The sequence below is a fragment of the Falco peregrinus genome, chromosome 8 (genome assembly GCF_023634155.1).
Source record: "Falco peregrinus isolate bFalPer1 chromosome 8, bFalPer1.pri, whole genome shotgun sequence".
Classification (NCBI taxonomy): Eukaryota; Metazoa; Chordata; class Aves; order Falconiformes; family Falconidae; genus Falco; species Falco peregrinus.
The window spans coordinates 62,464,715-62,484,864 of record NC_073728.1 but is presented as its reverse complement, the minus strand read 5'-3'; the positions used below and the strand labels follow the sequence as shown (position 1 = coordinate 62,484,864).

The 20,150-nt window shown below is 50.4% G+C and overlaps 1 long non-coding RNA gene across 1 annotated transcript; it reads right to left on the bottom strand.

The window, feature by feature from the left end:
• Positions 1-93: 93 nt before the first annotated feature.
• On the bottom strand, positions 94-4,834 carry LOC129785060 (uncharacterized). Its single transcript, XR_008748545.1, has 4 exons — positions 4,440-4,834; positions 3,967-4,084; positions 978-1,057; positions 94-474 (listed from the first exon to the last, which is right to left on the bottom strand). It is a non-coding gene; the product is annotated as an uncharacterized LOC129785060 (long non-coding RNA).
• Between the last annotated feature and the right edge of the window lie 15,316 nt (positions 4,835-20,150).

Sequence of the window (20,150 nt, the reverse complement as noted above, 5' to 3'; positions counted from 1 at the left end):
GTAAGCCCCGCTCAGCAGGGACTGGGCAGCCCTGTGTTACCAGCACCCTCCCCAGCACAAACCCAAACCAGCCCCGTAGCAGCTACTGGGAACACAATTAATTCTATCCCATCCAAACCCAACACACCACTGTGCTCCTGGTTTGAGAAAACCCCTCTAGTTTGACTCCCCTGATTTACCCCTCCAGCCCTGGCGATGTCCCTGGCCCTGGGATCCTCCCAAAATGTCGGGGGGTGGATGGTGGGCAGCCCAGCCAGGCCTTGGAGGTCTGATGCTGGGGAACGTGGGGCAATGTCCTTACAAACTGGAGAGGATTTTTGTCTCCAAAACAGCCGAGCCTCATGGAAGAAAGAGGTAGCTGAATTCCTGGGAAGATGCATCCCTGCCCCCAGCACCTGTATTAGACCAGAGCTGGCTGGGATGATCTGGGTGGATGTATCGTAGGAATGGGCATGGGAAATGGAATGATAATGCCTGGAAGTAAAGGGAGAAAAGAAAATGATGGACAGCTAAAAGGATTATATTGCCTCTGTATGTCCTCTCCTTTTCCAGAGAGCCCATTTCACAGGAAAGAAAACAACCAAAACGACAACAAATCCAACCCACCAAGAATAACTCAGCAATTTATTTCTGGCATCCTTCTGTGCAGGAAAACACCTAAACCACCAGCTGGCTCTTGCAGGAGCAAGGTGCAGCAGGGAGCTCTGTCAGGACAGGACCCGAACCCTGGGTACCCAAACCCGGGCAGCACCCCCACCACCCATCACTATCACCAGGTGAGAGCCACCGGCACCAATCCCTGAGCCAATTTTGGGGTTTTTTTTGGTCCCCTGGCAGCTTTTCCAGGCACCCAACCAAGCAGGGACAGCCAGCAGCACGACATCATCCTTCTCCTACAGCCCAGCCTGAAAAATACTTCCCCAATAAGGTTACAAAAAGCCATTCTTATTAAAATACATATATTCATAGGTACTTACAGCCCATAGGGTTTCCCTGTGTTGCTTGCTTGGGGTTTGCCTATAGTACCCTCATCACAGATGGTGCTGAATGCCTCGATCTGGAGTGAGCAGGTGAAGAACCATTTCAGTTTAATTGCAAAATAAATGTTAGGCTATCCCCTATACATTTTGCATAAGGATTGCAAGTGCCAGCATAAATACTAATGGGGCAAATATGCCCCTGCGTCAGTAAATCATCGGCAACGGATGTGAACGCGAATTAATTTCCCTTCAACTTATCCTGAAAGAATTGCAGTAAGATCTTGTTTTATTGTGTTTGATTAAGTGCTAGTGGTATAACATAATTTCCCCTAACCATTAAAAACGTTTGTGCTGTACTTCTAACCATTAAAAACGTTTGTGCTGTACTTCTGCATAAATGCCTCTAACGCGATGAGAGTGTATTTAGTATTTACTCTTCCAAAGTTAATACATTTAGGGAAGACATTTTGTGTGCTAAAAATAGTTCCTTGGCCTTGGATTTCCATGTAGGGCTGTGAAATGATGTGTCTGCTGTGATTGCAATGGATGAATAAGAAAAGAAAAAAACCACAACTCCAAAAAAATAAACAAGCCTATGACTAACACACAGAACAAGGGAAAAATCCCGCTCCAGCCAGCACCGACCCTGGCTGAACCAGTTGGGTTTTACAAGCGCTGCCTCTGCCCCAACATCCTGACCACCCCAAACTCCACTTGACAAACTCATTCCCCGTGCATTTAATGCACAAGTTAAAAACACACTCGTGTGTGTGACGGGGAGGGTTTAAGCAGCACCTTTTCCCGTGGAGGATTAGCGTGGGGAAGTAGGAGTGACACGATGGGGCTGGTTTTGCGTGTGGGCAGCTCTTTCTGTGCCTCTGATGGCCCCATATACCAGTCCTCATCCGCGGGTCATGGTGGGGAGGTGCTCAGCCCCCAGCCCAGCGGTTTTGGGGGCACAGGGGGAGCCCACAGCTGTCCCTGTATCCGTCCCTCATCCATGAGAGGCTGCTGCGGGCGCTGATCCGGGACCTTCTCTGCGAAGGGGTATAAATCATGCAAATGGCAAACAATTTCTAGGGGAATTAGAAGGAGACAGCAGGACTATAGCCCCCTTCCAAAGTCAGGAGTGGGGTGCTGGGGGTGTTGCTTGTGCTGGGGCTGCCCTGAGAAGTGAGCCCTGGGGTCTCCGTGAGCTCTGCTGATGTGCGTGGTGGTGGGATGGCATTTCCCAGCCAAGCCCGCTCTGCTGAGTGTCAGACACGGTGGTTTTGCTTGGGAGTACCTGCTGTATATTCAGATGTAATAAAGATTAAAATAATTGACTGCCTGTGCTTGTATTTTAAGTGGTACTTTATAATATTGACACTGAGCACTAGGAGAAAAAGCAGAGGTTAAAATATTGCTGTTACAGCTCAGTCATTAGCAGCCCTGCAATGAGCTTGAAATGGTCTGATCAATGAAATGGAGTTTTTCCTGGGAGACAGGCAGGTCAAAAAGCAAAATAACACATCTGCAGCCATAACTCCCAGGAAAATGATCCTCAGGAGGGAGAAGCTGTGTTTGTTTAGGACGCTGCTGCCGTCAGAGCGGGACACCAGCAATCCCCATGGGTCTGGACCTGCCACGTGCTCAGTCTCCATCCCAGCGTCCCCCTGTGCAAGCTGGAGTGCAGCACCCTGCAAGCCAGAGAGTGCTCTGTGCAAAACAGGGTACCAAACCGCCTTCCAAGAACGCTCGGTTAAAAATAGATGTTTGTAGTATGGGATACCACAAATAACACTCATGCTGTGCAGAGGGACCAGCAGGCGGAGGATAAATTCTTGCCCTTAATAAGCCAGCAGGATCAATAAAGCATTTCTAAAAGAGAGAAATCAGCAATTTTTGCAGCTCCAGCTTTAAAATGACTAAGTTTGGGGGCTAAGCATAGTGGCAAGGCTGGCAGTCCTCGTGACACGCATTCCCAAAGACAGCCTGAGCCAGGTGCCATCCTGGAGTACACGAGATTCCTTCATACCCAGAAAGACCAGTACACAGCCCTGGGCTGGGCCAGTCCCCCTGAAGGGCTGCTTCTGGACACCCGTGGGGAATGAGCTGGTTCCAATCTGCTTTTTAAATCCACCGTGCAGTGAGCACCCTCCAGAGCCGTGCAGAGCCAAGCAGCATCGCTGTGCAGCTGGAGACACGCATCCCCTGTGCCCTGAGCATCGCCTGCTCGGCACCAGCTCTTCTCTAGCAGCAAAAGGCGCCTGTGGCTGATTTTTTAGGCTTTCTGAGGCACAAGGATGCCGAGGCACAGCCAGCCGCAGGGCAGCAGTGCTGCTGCTTATCGGCACGGCAAGAGCCAGATGTGTGCCAAGCTGTGAGGACTTTGGTCACTCCTCTGATCTGTAGCCTGCAAGCATCTCCCCAGTCCTCTGCCTGTGCTAGACAACAGCTATAAAACAGGCTCATATAAACACACCAGGAGGAAGAAGCACTATAAATAGCTGAGCTCCGGGAGCACGGGCTAGGAGCGGCGTGGGCATGGCCTGGCACCGGCACAACTGGAGCCGAGAGCGTGCCGGGAGCGGCCATGCCTCCCTCGCACCAACAGCAACCACAGCCACCTCTCAACACCCCACCAGCCAGGCGTGTGCAGTATTTTCCATCCCAAGCATTAGAAAATAGTCAGTAATGATGAAGTTACTGCCCCACGTGACACCAAGGGAGATGCCACTGCTGCCTCTGATGCACAGCTGTCTTTTAGGGTTGGCAAACATCACCTGAGCTTTGAAACTCAGCAAACCTGGTTCTCCCAGGCCTACCAGGAGGAGCAGCAGTGGGAAGTACCCTGCGAAGGTATTCCCATCCAGCTCCCCCTTTACTGGATGGAAGGGAGCAGGGATACAGCTGGTGTGGGAGCAACCAGCCACCAGCCCATGTTACAGCAGTAACTAAATATAATTATCACTTGAAGACACCGTCAGGCTGGGGAAAGACTTACCTGCAGTGCTGATGTAGATTATTCTCAGCATTGGTGATCTGGAAAACTCCTTGGAGCATGACGTGGTCCCACAGTGCCTAGCAAGAGCCGAGTGGGAAGTGGCTGCTCGGGCCATCACCTCCGAGGAAGAGGAGGGAGATGCTTCAGGAGAGTGCTGGGGAAAAGCCCCAGAGCAGCACCCAGTGCGGCGTCCAGCATCCTCTGGAAAGCCCAGCTATGGTGCAGCCCTGACCCACCACACGGTCCCTCTACGGGGATTACAAATGCCTGATGAATAACTTCCCTATAAAGCCATATGTTCAGGCTGGCCCTTACAAACCTCCTCTGCTGACTAGCTCGCCAAACGCTGCTGGGAGCAAAGCAAGGAGCAGAGATCAGCTTTAGACCTCAGAGGGATGATGTCCTCTCCAAGCCAGGCTGGGATGAGCTCTACGTACTTTCCAAAATTTTAAAACACAGTTAAATTAGTTTACCTCTCTCGGGCCATTCAAAGTTTCCCAGGTTGAGCGGTGATGTGAACCCCGCAGGTACCATACACTGTGCCTTCTTGCAGGTTTTGTTGTCTTTTACCGATGTTGAGTGACTATTTAACTACCCCATCTTATCTATGCGATACAAATCTGCAGCTGTGACATTTCAGGGTTATTGCCTTTGCAGCATCTGTAATAACAGAAGGATGAAAAACGTCAACACGTGTATGGGACAAGGCAAATACGCACTGAGCATTCGCGGCTGTTCTACATGGAGAGAAAAGATAACAGATTGTTTCCCACGTGATGTTTAGCAGTTGCAAAGGAAAAAGAAAAGGTTGGTTCTGGGTGCTTTTATTGCTCTAGGCCTCCCTGCCCACCTCCCCTCTGGGTCTCAGCAGCAATTCAGCAGGAAAGCTGGAAAAGAGCCCGTTAAATGCAGGGTACAATATGCAAACCACCAGGAAACCCAGCAAAGTCCGCGTCAAAATGTCCCTTTCGCAGCCCTGCTTGCAAGGTTGCGTTTGGGCTGGGTAGTAAATAAGCGGGGAGGGTTGGTAGGCTGCTCCACTTTCATGGTGGTTTTCTCTGAACTTCTTTGAACAGAAGGGAAATTTTGGCTAAGGTGCCTTAAGAGCAAAATGAAATGTACTTACCAAGGCCATACGCTTCACTGCGAGGTTGTCCTGGGCTGGCACAGGGTGCGCAGGGGCAGGGAAGCCCTGGGGAAGGATGGGTGCATTTGCAGCTCCTGCCAGAAGCACCTAACGCCCCGATCGCCAGCAAAACTAAAACAGAGTCTGGACAAGGCACTGAAAAACTTCTCTTCCTTCACTTCAGGGAAAATGGCTTGGATAAATCAACAGAGATTTTTTTTTCCTGCTTTCTTTCCTCTCTGGTATTTGTTCAGAACCGACGATGCCGGTTTCTGCTAGCAGCTCTGCTTTCCCTTCTGGGTGCAGAAAGACAAGGCCAATGTGCCCAAGGGGAGAACACATCACCTTCGGGACAGACCATCACCAACGAACATCCCCATCCACACCGCCAGCCAAGCCCGGCTCCCCTGGGGCCATGCATCCCCGAAGATGGAGGGGTGCAGCGCGGGTGCCTATCACATTAATTGCATTAGGGACTGTAGGATTTTCCAAACTCCTGGCACCTGGGCACTGCTGATCTGCTGGGAGCACCTTGGGCCTGGCTGCTTTTATAGACTGCTCGGAGTAAGAGCAGATTTATTTCCCGAATGAAATATTAACCTCAGTGTAACTCTTTGCTTTCTAATGGGGGGACGTCAGATGCCATTTACTGACTTACGAGACTGCTCGCTGGCTTTTTTATTTTTTTTAATACTTCCATAAAATCTCTGGCATAGCTAAGGACTCCCATCTCCTTACAATTAAGTGGACAACACCACCCGCCTAAGCAGACAGACCTACCTGACACTACGGAAGGCAGCTGAGCAAGCCCCGGGCAGTGCTGCCTGACAGCCAGAGGGGAACATGCTTGGAGCCTCGGGAAAACTCACATTTCTGCTGATTTCTCAGTCTGAAGGCAGCAATTCCTGGCTGCTGAAGAAGAGATGGGGTGCTGGGGTCTGGCAGCAGTGAACTCATCATGCATTTACAAACTCATTTTGCATTTTTGGTTTTGGTACGTGTCAACAAAAGGGTTTTGTTGGAAATGAAGGAAGCGGGGCACGGGGAAAGATTTGCTGACTGAGGCTTGCGTGGATCTGAAGGGCTGCACCGCTGGGGTAAATGAGCAAGGAATTAGCTTGTTACTGAACGGCAGGAAAGAACCAGGAGTCAGTTCCCAGCAGTGACTAAAACATCTCCCAAACTCAGCCGACTAAACCCCGCTCGAATGAGCATTCGCAGCTCTCTGGGTGGCAGAAGCGGAGGTCTCACCAATGAACCATCTCCATCCCCTTCGCTTCGCTTTGTGCCTCTTTGCCTTTCCCAGGCAGGTGTGTGGGGCTAGGGCTGGGTCCCCCCGTGGGACATGGCACTCTGTGCAGGGTTGTGTGCCCTGTCCCCGCCTGACGATGCTTCCTCAAGCTGGTACAAGCAGAAACTCTGCCACAGGCAACAGTTTTCTCTACATTTGGCTCTGAGATTTTGACTCATCCCAACCTGAAAGTCAGAACGAAACTCATGCATGGCGAAGGGGGGACCTGAAACACTGAAACCTGGAGGAGGCTTGCACCCACACCCGGGAGCAGAAGGCAACGGGGAGGCTGCAAAGGGCTGACACTGGCTCACCCCCTGCAATCTCCAGCAGTCGGTCCCCTCTGATCCCAAGCCTGGCCTTCCACGGCTGCTGTGGCCCCTTTTTGGATGCTCTTAGACCCGATCAGAGCAAGAGGAGGGACAGGCTCGGCTCCTCTACGGAAGAATTCATTTTTCATCCTGTGACACTGTTGGATGCAAACCTGAAGGGAAAGCCTGGACTGAAACCCTGCTGAGGCCGGCCCAGCCCCAGCTCCGCTCCTCTGATGGTTGGCAAGGGTTCCCCAGCCCGCACGCACGCTGGCTTCGCCCCACACGAGCACCCCACAGAGCTGAGCCCTGCCGCAGCTCGGCAGCACGGGGGGTGCCCAGCTCCAGCTCCAACACATGCAATTATGACCCCAAATTATCAAGGCAGGGAACAGAGCGATTCCTTCCTAACCAAGCCGAGGAGCCCGTGGTGCTGCCCGTCCCAGCCAGGGCTCAGCCCCTGCCTTGCCACCGTCTCCCCTTGGCGCAGTTTTGGCACCTTCACCTGGGGAAGGGGAGGGAGGGGAAGGCATCGCTTGGTGACACCGAGAGCATCATCTTCTCCGCAAAATGCATGAGTCATCTCCGCAACACACAGCCGGTGTCAGCCCGAGACACAGGATCCCAGCGCTGCCCACACGCTGCTGAAGAGAGCCAGCCAAAATCAGCGTTTGGCTTCCCGGCAGCACCCAGCCCCCTCCTTCCTTCCTCCCCCCGCCACCACTTTCAACAGCCACCAGCTCTGCTCGAAAGGATGCTGCTTCTCAGAAGGTTTTAGGGTTTTTGTTGTTTTGGGTTCTTTTGGGGTTGGTTTTTGTTTTTATGTGGTCAATCTGGCCCAGTCAGTTTCAGAAAGAAAAAACAGCTTATCTCCCCCCTCCACACACAGCTCTCCACACAGTTTGTGCTGGGTCTGATGCAGCGGCGAGGGGCTTTGCTCGGAGACAGCTTCCCCCCAGCACTACACACACACTCTGAGCCGGCAGCACAGCTCTGCCGAGCACCTTCCCACCCCAGCAGCAGGGACAGGGGCAAGGACCAAAGACTGGAATAGGGACAGAGACCCCCAGGGCACACCAGGATGCTCACGGCTGCTGCAGCCAAAGACCGCCAGCTTCCCCATGCTCTGTGCATGCAGCGCTCTATTTAATGATGAAAACAGTGTGAAGATGTTACTGCAGTAATTTTACGACTTCTCAAGGCTAATTAGATGGCAAAGCGGCACTCGGGCCCTGCAGGCAGGTGGTCACGCTGCAGCCCGCACCGGAGCCATCGCTGCTCCTACAAACGGTGCTGAGTTGCCCCTGTCATCTGTCCTGGTGGGTCACCACCCGGCAAGCCCGTGGGTGGGAGCTGAGCTGGACCTAGCGAAATATATCCATAAACAACTAAAACCTTCAGAAAAAACAACACTCAGCCTGCTGCAGGCAGCGTTTGCCCCAGCCCTTTCCAGCTCGCCCAGCCCAGCTGCCCCGGGACGGATGGGAGCAGGAACGACCCAGCGGGATGTGGGCTGTGCACAGAGGAGCAGCTCTTGTGGTAGTAGCACATGGGAATTGCTTTTTTCTGTGGGAATACAAGACCCCAGAAAGGTCACTGGTAAAAATCCTGATGAACACCCAACGGTGCATGCTCCAGCCTGGGCATTGCCACCTCCAGGCGAGCATCCCAGCGCTGGGGAAGGTGTTTGCAGGAGGTGCAGTGCCACCGGGCTGGTTTGAAGCTGCCGTGGGGATGACAGTGAGTGCCTGCAGAGTGGCTTCATTCCCCTGGGATAGCCTAGGAGCAGAAGAAGCCGTCCCACCACCCGCTGCACTGCTGGCTGTGCACGTGGAGGGGCAGCTCCCAGCTTCAGCACTTTTACTGAGCACCACAACAACCATTATTTCAGCAAACGATGCAGCAAACCGCAGGGGAAGGGCGGGGAGACAATCAAATTTGCGGGCTCTCACTAGGTACAAACACCGCTCGGCTGCACGGCAGTTACTTACCCGTGCGGTTTATGCAGGGAAATCGTGCAAATAAAATATAAAGCAGCACTTGCTGTAGAGACTGAGCACAACCCACCTGACGGGAGAAGGAGCAGCCCCATTTCAGCCACCCAGCAGCTGGGACCCCCCCGGGAGCTGCCGCATCCCCTTGGTCAGTCACGCCGCTCGGAAAGCGCTTGGAGATCTTTTTTGGATTAAAGCCGTGGACAGCTCGAGCTAGAGAGAAACAGGTGATTTCAAAGAGGGGCTGAACTTCTTCTGGAGGTAATTGCAGGCACTCGGCATGCTGGAGCAGCAGGCACAGATGGAGGCTAGGGATAACACAGTACCAGCCCCAGCCTGAGCAGAAGGGGTTTCTATTAAGTGCGATGCTTAAACTGTAAATTTCCCACAATAACCTGCAATGCCTCCCTGCAGCTTTCCCCACGCAGATGTGAACCGCAATGTGAAATGCCTTTAAAACACAAACACGGCCTAACACCTGTTCTAACGTTTCCTATGCCGCTCGTGCGGAGAGAAAAAACAAGGCCGGATGGCAGCAACAACCACCAAAAAGCAAAGCTGTGGTGAAGCTGCCGTATTAAAGAGCATCTCCTTTACCAGCTCCCACCTGTAGGCACAGAAGCTTTTCAGACATTATGGCTGAGCATCCCACCAGCGCCAGCATCCACACCTACCTGGAAGTAAAAGGCTTCTTAGCCTTGTTAGAGTATCTTACAGGTACAACTGCATCGAATATCTTATAGGAAAAAACCAATGTTCTTAGAATTTAAAGTTGAACAATCCAATTCCACATAGAAAGAGCCAGAGGCCTTGACTCATCTTTTACAGTCACAACACGTGGCATAAGCCATGGGTGCTCACAGCGTGATGGGGTCCCTGCACCCCGGTGGCAGGTGCTCATCCTGGAGAGGAACCATGCACTGAACTCTGCTTCCAAGGAAATGTGATTTTGGAGGGCTACCAAGAAGCTGAGGGGTAGATCAGTGGTTTGCATACTGGCTTTTTGCAAATGTTTTTGCTTCTGGCTGGTATTCCTGGGTGCTAAGAGCCCTCCTGCTGGGTGCTCGGGACCAGCAAGGGTGATGGAGGCTGAGGGTGTCCCCACCTGGGGCCAGGCAGGACCACAGCAAGCCCGGCTCCAGGGGCAGCCACTGCCTGCACAGCAGCACACACAGATCTGCATCTTAGGCTACAACGGATGGAGACCCACTGCGCTTACAGCCATCTGACATGAAAATTATTCTTTGGGAATTTCCTGGAGCGGGGAAGGGAAAAAGCCACCCAAATCTGTGCAGAACACTGCAGAAGCCCAGTCTCGCACACAGCCTCCACCACCCAGGCAGGACCCCTGTCCCCAACCCCCTTTTCCCCCTCGGGATGCCAGCACCCACTCGCGCCCAGCACGCCAGAGCTTTCGAACCAAAGGCCACTGCAAGCTAGACCGACATCACCCGCTCATTTTATGTTAGACACTAAACAGACATAAGCTGATCGCTTCAACTTAATTACATAATAATTAAGCCCTCACATTCCTGTCATCTGCAACTGTCAACGGCAGTCTGAGCAGAGCTGCTGCTCCTCCTGAAGAGCCGTCACTCATCACTGCTAGCTTCTGAGAGGTGTCAAAATAGGGGTAATTTCGCCTGCAATGCCAGCTAACGCTGTAAACAAGCCATCGTGCCTCACTGCAGAGCTCTGCCAGAGCAGGGACCATGGGGACAGAGAGGTCCCACTTGCCAGTGGCATGGGACAGTGCCCAGGGCAGCGCTGGGAGCACGGCAGCCTCCGCTCCCAGCACAGGGTCCCCAGGTCCCTGCACCAGCACTGCACCCCCACCGAGTGACACCGCCACCTCGCCTCGTGCAAGCAAGCTGCGTAAAACACGCGTGTTTAAGCCCATTTTTAGGAATAGTTAAATACAACTTGGCACGTGCTTTTCCCTGCAGGATCAGAAAACGAAGGCTGAGGACGGAAATGTGGTTTCATTCACTGTTCACTTAGAAGAAGGTACAATTCCCCAGGGTGAAGCTGAGCACAGCACCCGCTCCGGCATGTGTGGAGCACTGGACAGGCTCTCTCTCTGCCGGAGGAGACCATGTTCTCGCCCAGCTCCACTGCACACCAGGCCTGATCCTGCTCCCTTGTTGCATCTCCTGCAGCTGAACCAACCATGCTGCATCGTCCCCCTCTCCAGGAAAGCCAACAGCCCCAGGGTGTCCATACATAAATCATGGCTTTCTCCTTCCCCTTCGGCTGCTTCCCCTCCAGACCCTCATGGAGCTTCCTGTGCATACATGCAATACCGTAACTACCATTTTATTATTACTTAATTTTTACAAGCACTGAGTATAGCTTGTGAGGTTTCATTTAGGATTGCTCTGCTGCCTGTCAAAATTCCTGTCACACCTTTGTGGTTGCTGAACAAGTCACTACCACTGCTCCAGCAACACTCCGTCAACTAATGGGCAGGTGGAGAAGAATTTCTCATTCAATTAAAGCAATGATTAATTTTTGCAAGAGAAGTATAATGACTTAGGTGGAGGGCTGCCCTCACCCTTGGCCAGAGCACCATCACTGAGCTTTTCTTTTCACCCCTGGCCCAGCCATGCTTTAACAAATTCCTGATTAATTACCCTGGGAGGTGGCCATGACGCATTGCCACCTCCAAACAAGTGCCTTCCTCACCTTGCCTTGCAAGGAGCCCACTGGCCTCGCTCAGCCCTGCCTGCAGCTGATGCAGCTTTTGGCTGGTTCTTGTCAACACGGTCTCACTTGTTTGGGTGAGCCTGGCACAACACGCAGGAAAATAAAAGGCAAACTGGAAAGTCACAGCAGCGCACCTGGCACTGCATTCCCCGGGATGTGCTGAGCGGTGCTAGCAGGGATCTGCAACCTAAAAGTACCATGAGTAGAGACACCTTGATACTGACCTTCATCCTTTATCTGCTCCATCCCCAGAAAGGGATTTGGGATGGGGAGGCTGGAGGAGAGCTGGCTCATGGCACTGCCAAGCCCCGTGTAGCTGTGGTGTGATGCTGCTGCAGATGGAGGCACTGGGATGGAGATCCTGAGTACCAGAGACCCCGAGCACCTGTTGCAGCTGGGGTTCTCATCACTGTGGAGCAGACTGCACCCCACATGCTGCTGCAGCAGGAGCAGCCAATCCTGCCCCGAGCTGTCCCTGTGTCCCCCACTGTGCTGAGCCTGCTCGCCCGGTGATGCCACCCCAGGCTGGCCCAGACAGTAGCCAGGCATCATCGCAGGGGAGAGGAGAGAGGTCCCCAAACACAGAGACATACCGAGAATGCAAAAGCAAATTTGAGCAAGTGGCTTTAATCTGCACCACAAGCATGGTTTTCTGCATGTGTGTGCTTTTGCAAGGGAAAGATTTTAACCACATTATTTTTGCTGGGTAACTTACCGGACAAAACCACTGGTCTTTGCTGGGGCGCTGGCCTGACAGGCGCCCACCTGCCCCGTCTCACCCCCGGGTTCACTTCCCACTATTTCCCTTCCCAGCACAATCCAGCCAACAGCTGCGAAGGCTGTTTTCTTCCTTCAAAATAATTCATTCCTCTTACACCATCTCCGCGCACCAAAGTTCTGGAGATCGAGCTCCTAAAACCCGTCGGTGCAGAGAGGCTGAAGACGCACAGCCTGCTGCCACCTATGGATGGGCAGCCGGGAGAGCAGGGACCCCCCGGCGCACGGCTGGCTGCAGCGGGGGCTTCACTCGGGATAAAATCCCTCGGGAGCGGGGGCTGCCAGCAGCCCTGGGCAAGCCCCGAGCTTCCACCTCCGTCAGACAAGCTCAGCAAGGTGCAGGACACGGAGGGCTGAGGCAGGGTACTGGGAAAGTCGCTACCCATCATGTGAATACACATCACACGAGGAAGGGAGCAAGCCTTTTTTTGGCTTGCTGGATTAATCGGATTGCTGGGGTTTTTTTTGACAGACCATAGCTTGCCCTCCACTTCACCTAGTTGTTCTGATGTAATTAAATCCTAAAAAAAGAATATTGTACGTATTTGCATTCAGATTGCTGAAGTGATGATTTCTGCAATAACACTCTGCAGCATACCGACAGCGGACGTCTGTGGGGCCGCAGAGCGGCATATTCCACCCTCGCTGGAGGAAACAGGGTTATCTGTAATAGAAAGGACACGTTATTCTTACAGCATGGTACCTAGCTGAGCTTTCAGTTCATGGAAGAGGCTACTTGGCTGGTGGCAGGGGCCACCCCGCACCCCACGAGCATCCCTCCTGGCAGCCAGAGCTCCATGTGCCGCGCTGCCCGTCACACAACGGGACCAGCCCTTTACCTGCAATAGGACAAAGAGGAGAGGGTAGGATGCAGTGTCTGCAATGATGCAGACAAACAACTGCAAATCAGTGTTGCATGAGATGCTGTTATATACATCCTATTTAATGTTCATACACCCAGTATTCATCTTTTTTTGCTCTGGTTATCTGCATGCATGCTCTGAAAATGGAAAGCTAACCAAAAGCAGGCACAGTCTAATCTGCTGGTCTCGGGCATCCACCACAACCACTGCCTTAGTCTTAAAAAAAGGATTTAATACTTCCAACACAGGGTTAAAGATGTCCTATTATTTTATTCCTTTTTGTAATTTCATCAGCTTCAGCTTCTTGAAAAACCTGTTTTTCTTTTATCCTGAGTCATTTCGCATGAAGGAACTATTGTTCTAAACTGTGACTCATCACTTTGCATCACCACTTTCCAAACCCCTCGGGGGCACTCGGGCATCGAAGCAGGGAATGGCAGCCAGCCTTTATTTACCAATAAATAGGCACTTCATCGCTGCATTGACTCATCGCTATTTAAGCCTCATTTTATTCCTACTTCCCAACTGTGAACCCGGAGCAGATCATTCTGTTTGCTTTTGTAATCGCCTTTTATGAACAGCATTCACACGAACCACATCTTGCTGACAGTCTACTGTTTAAATACAAATACAAAAACTTGTAAGTAGAGACAAGCACCTAAATGCTAGTGCTGAAATACCTGGAAATACCCAGTTTCCAGAAACCAGCTGCCATGAGGCAGAAAACACAACTGCTCGTCACTGAGACATACCTCATACAGCAGAATTCACGGGGGAAAGCAGGCCACTATCCAAAGTACCCACTCACTGAAGCTCTTGTACAGATCATAGCTGTATCTTCTTGAAATACACATCTAAAGGAGCCCTTCTGGAGCTAGAACCCCCTCTGCCACCCAGAGCTACATCACCCCTGCCCAGCAAACACAGCACCAGCAGCGGCATGCAAGAGGTAAGCAAATTCTGCATGAGCAAAACCGAGCCTTAAGAGTTTAAAAGGTGCAAAATGAAAGGCTTGGTCCTGCTTTTCTTATGCAGCCAGACCTCAGTAATGCTCTTTGTGTACGTCTACTACTGAGTAAGTATCAATAAAGCAAAAGCAACTAAGATATTTAGATGCATTATTTCTTCTAAGTCCCACAGTTGTCAAGACCAAGTGGCACTCGGCCCCCTGTCCTACATATACAACACTGCACTTTGCTGTGGGATGTAAATCATGGCTGGGATCTCCTGCAGCCCCAGTGCCAACTGGAGCTGGAGGGAGCTGTGTTCGCAGGGAGCCCGCTGCAAGCTCAGGCAGTGCGCTCCAGCAGGCTCTTGCTGTGGTTCAGCTGGGTCCAGATTGATCTCAGGGGCAGGAGGATTGCACAAGGCACAGAGCAGCCCTAACACAAGCCGTCACGCCTGAGGCAAACAGCAGCACAAGAACATCACTTGAAAACCAGTGGGAAGAATAAAGAGAATGTCCAAACCTACAGCTATGAGGATTTCTGATAAATATCCCAAAAGTGGGTTGCACACCATGGTAAGCTTCAACTGGGGTGTGAATTCCTGGGTTTCTCTAACAGCAAATAGCCTATTGATGTGAAATTTTAACAGTTTTTCTTGCCTTCCTACTCTTCTATACTGTCCATTTTTCACCTTTAAGCAACTAATAGAAAACCATTTGGAAGTCATCTCTAGCCAAAATTTCCACAGCAGTCACCAACACTGGACTGCTGGCAGAGCTCCCCAGCCATGCAGTATGGGGCACAACTGTATTTTTGGGGGGAACGAGCTGAATTTGGGGCTTGGCGGTTTTCCTTTGTCTCTTGAGCAGCAGTCACACGCCAGCCTGAGGTCCCAGTCGAAACCTTCTCCTCCTCAGGCACAGCTTTCCCCTGCGGACCTTCCCCGTACTGCACAAGGCTGGTGGGGGGATGCTGCTTCTTCTACTTCACCTGATTTTTCAGGCTTCGCATGAAAAACCACAAACTTCCCAAAGACCAGGACTGGGAGCAGATTATTCCCAAGGGAGATCAGAAATATAGGCTAAAGGGAGCAGCGCAGGGTTGCAACACATGCCCTGCAGGTGATGTTACACAGGAGAGAGATGAAGGCACATGCTGCTCCAGGTTTAGGGGTGCCATGCATGAATGGGGGGGCAGGTCACCGCCTGTTCCTGAAAGGACTGTCTGCCTGCTCAGGCTCTTGCTGCAATGAGGCAGGAGTCAGATCGCCTCTTCTGCGAAATGAGAAAACCAGGAGCGAAGTAAATCCAGGATCCCACTGGTCTTTTTTTGCCTCTGTTTTCGCTCTCCCTCCTCGCATGACTTTTTCACCCAGTTCCCAGGACAGGCTCTGGTTTCCTCCCAGCTGCCAGCACTCACCTGCCCACACAGGCAGGCTGCTGCCTGTCCCAGGGAGCTCCTGCCCAGTGCAACCCAGGGCGCAGCCCACTCATCCCTCTCTGGCAACGGGCACTGCATCCCTGCATCCCAGGGAAGCTGCCTGAGCCTCCGTGATGCGGGTGCTGGCTGAGGAGGTGCTGCGCCAGGGCAGACCTCTGAGTTCTGGGGGAGGAATTAAGCATCTGGGGTGGGGAACATCACTGACCTTTGCACCTGGGATGTGGGCTCAGAGCGGAGGTGCCAGGCTCCGTCCCAATGGCTGCAGGTGGGACATCCCCTGCAGGGGAGCAGCAGTGGAGGGCACAGCCGGGGCAGGCTCCAGCAGAGGACTCCGGGCAGGACCAGCTCCATCCCCACCACAGCCTTGTACCCTGAAGGTCACCGTTGGAACCACCTCATGAGCACAGAAGCAAAGTACACACGACCCATTTCTCCTGCATCTTTTTTGCCTTCTTTCACAGTCTTGAGACACTATTATTAATATTATTATTATTTGTAGAAAGGATCCAAGTCTCAGTCACACAGTTGGAAGAAGAATGTATTTCAAATCTGGACTGTACAAAAGAAAACATCACATTTGGTGATTTCTTTCCTAGACACTTTCAGTGTAAAGTGCTCTTGTGTCCACAAGATATTGTTACAGAAACACGGCACCTTCCCTCTTACCTGGTAACATACTGGGCAGTTCCTTTGCTTTATTGCTTGACCTACTTCCCTTCCCACAAACACCTCCCAGCAGCACGATGCTCTGCACTAAGTTCAAATTCACTTTGTACTCCTAGAGAGGTGCAAGTCCAATGATAGCTGACCAGGTCAGACAAGGACTTCGCCAGCACCATCTCCATGGCGTGTATTTCATAATTTCATGTTTACGGAGACATAAATAGACTCCATCCCACAGTCACATGCGTGAGGATCTGTTACACATTCCTCGGTGCAGCCAGACTTGCAGCAGCTCCGTGAACTTCCACTAACCACAGTGACTGTAACTTTTTTGGTTTTCTTTGTTTCTCCCAAAATAGTAACAGCAAAGAACACACGTAAATCTTTTACTGATTCTCTCTTGCATTCTGCCTGACAACAGCCCTGAAAACACAAGATTTTCTTCTTTGATAGAGGGCCCCCTTATAAATTTCTTCCTCAGGATTTTGAGCATCAAACTGTTGAAGAAAAGCTCTCCCCAAAACAGCCTGAGGGGAGGAAAAAAAAAAGTCATATTTTTTTCAAACTTAGGAGGCAATTCAAATTACAGATTAGAAAACAAAAGGCTATTACAGAAGTGGTAACAGCAGAGAGCAGGACTAAAAGAGAACTGAAAAAAAAACCCAACCAAAAAAAGAAGTTCTCTTTACAGACAAATTTTCAGGACCAAATGTCAAATCAACATAACCTTCTTTTGGGGATGTTCATCGAGCTCCTCAGAGCCAGCTGTCACAGACAGCAGTGAGTAGGAGCAAGTGGATAGGACACATTTTCTAAAAAACGCCCCAGTAAACATCTCATTTCATAGGAACGCCCATACTTCTTTACACCAATGCTTAAAGTGTCTCTGATGCCAGTAATAAAGCATAAGCTCTAAAAAAAGGCAGACTGTATTATTAGCTCTGCCTCCTCCTGCTCTGCCTGAACAGTTTCTCCAGGCAGCACCCTGAACTCCAGCTGCTCGCCCTGCTGTAGCTGCACATCTGAATTTCTCCCACAGTATCTCCTGTAATTACTTAATTCACCAGTAAAGCAAAAGAGTTTAATTTTCTCTACTGTAAACTCCTGATCTTTTTAGCCTTTAAAACCTGTGAGCACAGACTTTCACTAGATGGCCTCTGCAATTCATATAAGTTCATCTCAGCATTTTAAACAGATTTGAAACCTCTTGTGTGTCTATATACGTAAATATATATGTATACAATTATTATAGATCCATCACGTAACAGACACACAGAGCAGGAACGGAAGAGCTAAGTGGCGTATACAGGAGTCTTCCTTTCACAGTTCCAGCTTACACGAACCTAAACCCAAACCCTGCTCTAAGGAAGCAGAGAGAAAACAACGTTCAGGCACTGGAGCTGGAACCAATGGTCTCGGCTGAGCTCAAAATCCAGCTCCGAGTGCCAACAGGCATGAGAGAGTTTAAAATACGGTTCGGAGTTTAGCAGCTCACACTTATCTCTGGTCAGAAGTCAAGTGCATTAAACAAGCGACCTCAGCTCCGTCCTTGCGGAACAGTCGACCAAGGAGCAGCAGTTTGCAGTGCCTTGGCAAAACTCAGTTAAATTGTAGGATACTGGACAGATTTCAAAATAACCTGACAAACGCTGGCATTACCATAGCGCGCACAGACTGACAGAAATACAGCTCCTATCACTAGCTGATTTCTCTCTCCCCTTTGCTTTCACAAGCGCCAGTATTTATTTCCACATACCAGCCCCGGGGTCAGCTCACAAACAAGCCACAGCAGAGCAGCGTCAGGAGCCCTGGTGGCAGCTGTCCCCCCTCTTACCTCGCCACCAAGAGGGCATTTTTCAGCCCAATTAATTTTTCCCTCCCTCCTGCTGCACAGCCAGCAGCTTGGACAAGTATTTCCTAGGGATGCTTGCACCACCCCCAGGGCAGCCCCGTACCACGGCCCCTGTGCTGACCCCCTCCTCCAACCCCATCTCCTGCCACCAGCAAAGCTTTGCAGTTTCAACAAACCTTTAACAAAGATTTTCGCAAACTTTAACTTAAAACAAATGCTGACCTTCCTCTCGAGCCACATTCTCAATGAAAAGCAACTTCCTCCGCTGAGAAACCCCGCGTGCTACAGAACCTGAACCAATTCAGATCCTCTGGCAGGGTGAGATCAGGTTCCCCGCCATCGGCACACACCGCTGCAAGCACCAGTCCTGTCCCTTCCCAGACGGCTTGTCACAATACACCCCTCGTCAACAAAGCCACTAGATCTACTCAGGCACTCGAGTATCATTAAATTGCTAAGATTGGGTCTCCAGCAGCTCCTCTCTGCCCCAAGCTCCTGCCAAGGCTCTGCTCCAGCTAGTGCTGCTCCCGGGAGTTCAGCAAACTGCTCCGACAGCCAAGTGCCGCCTTTGCACGGGGAAAATCTAACCGAACGGTATCAAGTCTCACTTGCCTGTGCCAAAACAAGGTGTTTGGACCCAATACTGAAAGTATGCCTTTAAGTTCTCCTTTCCCAAGGATAGTGTTTATTTACATTGCACATTTGGAAAGAGAATCAGAAGCTACAAGCAGATCCAAGCTTTGCAACCCACTCTACACATCACAAGTTTTTGTGCTGTTCTTTTAACATCTACTAAATATTGTCACAGTTGGGTGAAACACAGTCAACAGTGAACAGTACTTGCTTAGAGCATCTTTTTTTGTTATGAATGCAGAGGAGGTGACCCAAAATGCCATTGATTTACACGTGGTTTGTACAGTATCTTCTGTAGCTTGCATGTGATGAAGGCTTCTGTCATCACTCTAGGACATCGGCAAATGGTGCCCAGGTTAAGGGAGGCATTTCTTCATTCAGTGCTGCTGGTGGTTGCTGTCAGAGCTCTTCTTACTCAGGCAGTGATCAAGTACGCCATAATCCCTCCGGCCCTCACCTCCGTCACAGGTTAAACAAGGACAAGAGCCCTCTGCCTTCACAAGGATGCTGAGGCAGCACTAGCACATGGAAAGCTTCAAGATCCTAGAATGAAAGGCACCAAAAGCTCTAAAATAATTATGATTTTTTTACTATGATGGGACACATGCTGTAAGAAATGGGGTCATCAGAAAAACAAGAGATATGTTTTTAATTACTGTATTACCATAATTGCTCATCACCAAACAAATTTCTAATTCTAGTTCAAAAGCACTCAAGTAAGAATGTGAAAAATGTAAACTGGGAACATATACTTAGGATTGAAAAATAGTTCTCTATGACATTAGGTTATTACACTTTCCTGTGGGCAGTACCAAACAGGGTTGAGTGGGCTCAATTTGAGAAGCACGTGAACTCAGTGGCAATCCCCCTCAGCACAGTCCCACCGACAGTGCAGATCCCGGAGGGCTGCTGGATTCTAAGGCAGTATCATTCACCACTAAGGTTGGATCCTTCCATCTCATTTTAAAATTGCAACAAAGGAAACTTTTTTCATGTTCAAAGAGTTTTCCAAATAGAGGATTTGTTTCCACATGCACATCAACAGAAGCCCTAGCAAAGAAGAAACCCAATTATTATACCTGGCTGAAAAAAAACACGTACTAAGTCAGCACACCTTTTTCCTGGTTTTGATAATCTGAAAAGAGCTACCTGTTTAAATCTCCTCTTCTTCAAATTCCAAACCAGAATTTTATTTTCTGTTTCTGATACTTAAATTTCAAGCATGGGATGGAATAAAAACAACAACAAACACCACACTAAGAACATGTTTAAGAACACTTTCATCTTTAGCTTTTCTTCTGCAGTTTATTATATAAATTATGCTTTTAAACATTTAGAGCACTCACATTTCAGAACAGAAAACGTTTAGTTCCCACACTGAGATACTAGTGCAAAGAGTGGTTTATCTAAGTGCAAATAAGTTACATGTCCCCACTGACAGCCAGTGGATGAGGTTGTTTTTAAGATAACTCCTAAGTCCATAACTAACAATTATGTTACCTACACTAAAACTGCACACATTGTAGTCAGTCGAAATATTGGACTTTGGTTGGTAACAATCAAACACTCTGACAGTACAAA